This window comes from Myotis davidii, unplaced genomic scaffold, assembly GCF_000327345.1.
Source record: "Myotis davidii unplaced genomic scaffold, ASM32734v1 scaffold1439, whole genome shotgun sequence".
NCBI classification, from domain to species: Eukaryota; Metazoa; Chordata; class Mammalia; order Chiroptera; family Vespertilionidae; genus Myotis; species Myotis davidii.
Genome location: NW_006292342.1, coordinates 1,575,894 through 1,582,190, shown reverse-complemented (window position 1 = coordinate 1,582,190; position 6,297 = coordinate 1,575,894). Strand labels below are relative to the sequence as shown.

The window sequence follows — 6,297 nt, the reverse complement described above, 5'->3', positions numbered from 1 at the left end:
AATTCTGCCACACCAGCTCTTAGGCCTCCGCTGCTGAAAGTAGGTATCTGGTTTGTTTGGGTTCTATAATCTAAACAATGTATAACTCCAGCTCTGACTCCAGCTCTGAGATCCCAGCTCTGAGATCTGAAAACAGGTTTCTGGGGTTTTTTTTAGCTTCTATATTTGTTAAAATGTTTTAAACTGCAGGCTCAGAGGCCTGCAGCTGCAGGCGGAGAACGTTGCAGTCCTCCGTCACTGAAGCAAGCAAGCCTCATGTTCAGTTTAGCTGCCTGGCTGCCGGCGGCCACCTTGGCTGGCAGTAATTTGCATATCTCCCTGATTAGCCAATGGGAAGGGTAGCGGTCGTACACCAGTTACCATGTTTCTCTTTTATTAGATAGGATTTTGCATGCACAATTAGAAAAAGCTGCTATAAAACTAGGCAAAATGAATGGAAAACATTAAATTGGCCTCTGCTTCCATTTAGATAAATGGACCAACCTATGATGCTGTTTAAGTGCCAACTCATTTGTGTGTGTGTGTGTGTGTGTGTGTGTGTGTGTGTGTGTGTGTGAGTCTCCTCAGATCTGTGAATCCTCAAGGATAGCAACCTAGGTACCTGCCCTTGATCGGAATCAAACTCAGGACCCTTCAGTCCAGGGGTTGATGCTCTATCCACTGAGCCAAACCAGGTAGGGCTCAACCCAATTTTTGAGGTATTAAAAATGACTGTCCTTATTTTAAAGGGGTGAGAGTCATTTCCTAACCAATATGGCTCAGTTGGAGCGTTGTCCTGTACACCTAAAGGCACCGGTTTGATTCCCAGTCAGGGAAAGCTGAGAGTGCAGGTGCACCTGGGCAAAGGGGTGAAGTAATGCCAGTGGTCTTAATCCAGCACCTAGAAGGGTTCAGGAACCTGGAGAAGGTGCTGTGCGTAAATTAAATAAGAACCCAGAGACAAAACATAATTTTGAAAGGCATTATAGGGAGTCAGAGAAGACTTAGCTAAAGGGACTAAGTTCTCCTTGTCACAGGACCCCTTGCTATTTATTAACACAATTTTTCCTAATGCAAGGTAGATATACATCCAAGGCCGGGGTTTGTATACAGAAGCATTGTCAGATTGGGGAATTGCCTTCGGCTGTTCAGGTGTTTGGCCAGTAGGAGGCAGTAACATGTAGATTGAAATGCCCTTAACTGTCTGGCCGCAATCATTTTATGCATCCTTTTCAGATTTGGGGAAATGCCCTCAGCCAGCTCCAGATTCAGCCCTGCTGACATCCTTGAATTGGCTTCTGGCAGCGAAGCCCCTTCTGAGGTTTTAGTTGTGCTTCCACTGCGCCTATTTCTAGACATAGGTTGGAGCTTTGCATCCCCAGTGTGGGTGCACTCAGAGTGTCTTTTGTGCACGTTGAGAGAGTCTGTGAAAGTCAGGAGTGTGTCCTGGGTTAGGGATTGTGAATTTGGGAGTTCATTTGGGTCAGAACCTTCAACTAAATCCAGCTGAGCACTTCCTTGCTGTGAGCTGAAGCCTGAGAGAGGGAGCGTTTCCATTATTCCCCGGGGAGAGGAGAGTGTTGGAGCTCCCAGTCTTTATTCCTTGGGCTGCTCAGGTGTCCCTCCCCACCTTTCCCAGGGACCGGTCCACTCCAGAGGTTCTTTCTGTCTCAACCTGGAAAGTCTGGGATGTGAACCTCCTGAAAGTGGCTCTCCTGTCCTGTGGGAAGCAGGCTGCTCATCTGAGCTGATTCCAATACTGTGTTTCTTTCCTTTGGATCCTTTATCCACTGACTAGTGCAGCCTTTGGCTCTAGTTTCCCTGAGAACTTGGACTCTGAAACTGTAAGATGACAGAGACAAGAGGTGAGAAAAGCAAGAAAACTATGGAACCAAGTAGAATTTTTCTTCCTTTATAAGAGAACCTGAAGAAATGAGTTGAGTTGCCCCATGTCCTTTTAGTCAGCAAGAGATTTGAAATTTTTCTTTGTATGGTTTGTACTTTTATAACTATTAGTGTTTAAAGAATTTAAATCTTAGAATGGTTAGTAAATAGTAAATTATGGTATGTATAAATTTTTGTGTTTGTTTTTTAATACATTTTTTTTATTGATTTCAGAGAGGAAGGGTGAGGGAGAGCGAGCTAGAAACATCAATGATGAATATCATTGATTGCTGCCTCCTGCACGCCCCACACTGGGGATTGAGCCTGCAACCTGGGCATGTGCCCTGAACCAGGAATCGAACTGTGATCTCCTGGTTCATAGGTCGAAGCTCAACCACTGAGCCATGCCAGCTGGGCTCTGTGTTTACTTTAAATAAATCTGTAAGATAGAAAAGGCTAAGGTAAGACGACTCCCTGCAAATATCTTCCGGCCCCTCCAGCACTCTTACTCCAGCCACCCCCCAAAATCAGTTTTGATCATTTCTTGAGCCTCCTGTTCATGTTTCTCTATATAAAAACAAGCCATTGCAAGTACATATTTTCTTATGTATGTTTTTCCTTGTAATAAGCTATTAGAATCCACATTTTTTGTTGTTTGCTGACAGCTTAAGCCGCCCCCTCCCTCTTCTCTTGTGTCCACATAAGGGAATAACGGAAACGCTCCCTCTCTCAGGCCAATGAGAAAACCTGGGGCTTCCTCCTCTGGCACTGGCTTCAGATTCCAACCACACAAGCCCCAGCCTATGTGCAGAATCTTGCTCAGGCCCCACAGAACCCACGGCAGACACCCACACCGAGCTCCTTTCCTTGCTTCCTGAAGCCATTTCAGAGCTGCCGGAGAGGCACCCTGCCCTCTCCAAAGACCTCTATTGTGTCCATTGTCGGCCTTTTCCTGCCTACCCTCTGGGCCACACTAGAATCGGTCTCAACATGAGGACCACACCTCTGCAGGTAAAGGTACCATTGGGTATGTAGGCAACATGTCCCCACATGACCACCATTGTTCATTTGTCTCTTGCTCTAACTTGCTCACCTGCTGCCTGCACTGTGGCTGCTGGGCTCTGGGGAGCTGTGCTGTGAGCTGTGCTGCCCCGTGTGGCATTACTGAGCCTACCAAGCCTCAGTTCTATGTGCAGAGTGGGCACTTATGAGAAATTCTAGATATTTGGGAGCAGGAGTGTGGGGTTGAGATCCTCCTTAAAGTGGTCCTGGGTTGTTGGCTTTGCTGGAATTTATCTGTATGTTAGAGAGAAGCTGTGACAGAGGCTGGGTTGGCCCCAACATGCCCTGGAGTCAGGGGTCAAGGGAAAGACTACACCCTGTACGAGAGGTGGGTCCAACTCATGGTCACTCCCGAAACATCAGTTATTTATAAAGAGGAAGAGAGGGAAAAAGGTAGTCAGTAGGTGGCCAACTGAGTCCACACCCGTCCCGCCCCCACCACCACCCTTCAGTACCTCTGCCGCGGCTGCTCCTGCCCTCTACTGCAACACAGAGCCTGCCCTTGGGGTTAAGGGGACAACACCCATGGCACCCTGTGGCACAGCCAAGCGATTACTTCAAACCTGATTTCAGCTTAGGTCTTTGAACTCAATAATGTAACCAATTATGGTGGAAAGGCTTCTAAACCTGACAGTGCTGGTTAGAGGCTCTCTGGAAGGAAAAAACATGATCAATGCTAGCATGCCTCGTTTATTTGGACTGCTTTATTGGGCTTTGCTTTATTGCACTTTGCAAATGTTGCATTTTTTTAAATATTTTTATTGATTTCAGAAAAGAAGGGAGAGGGAGAGAGACATAGAAACATCAATGATGAGAAAGAACCATTGATTGGCCACCTCTTGCACATCCCCCACTGGGGACCGGGTCCGCAACCCAGGCATGCGCTCTTGACCGGAATCGAACCTGGAACCCTTCATTCTCCAGGCTGACGCTCTATCCACTGAGCCAAACCAGCCAGGGAAAATGTTGCATTTTTTACAAACTGAAGACAAGACCTTCCACCAGCAAAAAGATTACAACTCACTTTATTGCTATACTCACTTTCAGTGTGATGGTCTGAAAAAGAGAGGGCACACCCTTTCCTGAAGTAGAGCAGATCTTCAAATAATGTGATTTCCTTCAAGGTCATTTTGCTATAAAGTTGATGAGGGGAAAAGTGAGACAAAGCAGCGAGCTTCATGGGCACTGGCTCACACCACTGGAGAAGCCAAATGCTGGGTCACTCTGCTCTTTCCCGAGGGGGAGGAATCCCAGGCCCAGCAAGGAGTCTCTTTTGGCAGTGAGGCTGCTGCTGTGGAGAAGGGGTGATGTGGGTAAAATGAAGCTGTTAATCCTTACCGCCTACAGTGTGTCTGTCCTCCATTAATTTGCTCAGTGTGTGCTGCAACTTCTCCACTGGACTCTCAGAAAGGTACTTTCATCCTTGTGTGGTTGTCAAAATCAGTGCACTGGGGGAGATTTTGGTAGAAAACTCATATTCCACCATCTGCTGACATGTCTTTCACTCGTATTGACACCATTGATGTTTAAAGTGACTATTGAAATAGCTGGATTAATACCTACCATATTTTTATCATTTTTATTTGTGGCTCTTGTTCTTTCTGATCTTCCACTTCTACCTTTTCTGTCCTTTTGTTTTTTGTGTGTGGTTGGTGTTGGGTTTTTTTTGAGCATTTTACAAGAATATATTTTTATCTTCTTTTAGCATATCATGCTGTTTGGTTTCTTTACTTTCTTGGCCATTGCCCTTGAGTTTGCCGTATACATTTATAACTAATCCAAGTCCTCTCTGAAGTAACACCATAGCACCTCACTGGATGTGCAAATTTCTTAGAGTGTTCCCAATTTCTCTCTCCCTGTCGTTTGTAACATTGCTGTCATTCATTTCATGTATTCAAAAGCTATAATTACTGAACATATTGCTGCTATTATCATTTTCAACAAAATGTTCTCTGTTAAGTTAGTTAAGAATAACAAAACAAATTATCTTATTTTACCATTATTTATTCCTCCTCTAACACTCTACCTTTCTTCATCATCCACCTTCTTCTTGATGAATTTCATACATAGCAGGGGTATTGGTGACAAATTCCCTCAAATTTAGTCCCAGAAAGTCTTTATTTCTCCCTCACTTTTGAAAGATAACTTGACTTGACACAAAATTCTAGTTGGGTGGTTTCTCTTTCAACACTTAATTTCACAAAACTCTCTTCCTGCTTTCATTGTTTCTAAGACGAACTTCAATTTCAATATTATCTTTGTTTTTCTAAGGTTCACTCTCCCACCCTTCTTTTAGATTTTATCTTTGACTTGCTGTCCCCAGACACTTCCATTACGTCATAAACCCTTTTATATATTTCTGGCAGCAATATGTTGTCAGCACAACCTAGAGTGGGGGCTCACCTGACCCTTCAGGTGAGCATAACAGTTTTAGAAGAGGTAACATGCTATATATTCTCTTGACAAGTACCCCAAATCTTTACATATCAATACATATAATCTGTTCTTAAAAGGTACATATGATGATACATTTATGTAACCCATTTTTCTAAATAGACACATGGCTTGTGTCAGCTGCCAAAACCATGAATGAAAACTCAGATTGCCAATTTACAGGGCAAACCTACGCAAATTATATTATTTGAAAAACTGAATTTCTTTTTTGTTGTTAATTCTCAGCAAAGGATTTTTTCCCACTGATTTTTAGACTGTGTGGAAGGGAGGGGGAGAGACAGAGAGAGAAAACATTGATGTGAGAGAGACACATTCTTTGGTTGCCCCCACTCTCATCCCTGCCCTGCCCACAGCCCAGATTGAGCTTGCAACCTAGGCATGTGCCCTTGACTAGAATCCAAATAGAACCCTTCAGTCTGCCAGGTGACGTTTCAACCACTGAGCCAAACAGGCTACGATAGGGCGTCAATTTCTTCTTAAAATTTTTATCATCAAATATATCTGGAGGAGAAACCAAGATGGTGGCATAGGTAAACACCGGAAATGGCTGCCTCCCACAACAAATTCAAAAATACAACGAAAAGACAAAACGGACATCATCCAGAACTACAGGAAGGCTGGCGGAGTGGAAATTCTACAACTAGAAGGAAAGAGAAAAGCACATTGAGACCCAGAAGAGGAGCGGAAGTAAAGTGCAGAGGTACGGAGGCACATGTGGCAAGGACTGGCAACTGAGGACGGGGTTGTCTTTTTCAATCTGGAGGGAGTCTCAAGCTCCTGATTGCTCTGAACTCCAGTTCTGGGTGAGTCTCTGGGGACCCAGACTCATATGGAGAGAAACTGGACTGTCTGGCAGCAAGTGGAACTCGAGGCCGGCTTTCTCTCAGAGGTGCTTGCAGCGTTACCGGGACACTGTGA

The 6,297-nt window shown here is 44.7% G+C and overlaps 1 protein-coding gene across 1 annotated transcript in view; it reads left to right on the top strand.

Annotated features, from left to right (window-relative positions):
• Positions 1-6,297, top strand: part of LOC102774202 (zinc finger protein 709-like) — a 53,624-nt gene that overhangs the window by 6,638 nt on the left and 40,689 nt on the right. The gene's annotated exons all lie outside the window — the stretch shown is intronic.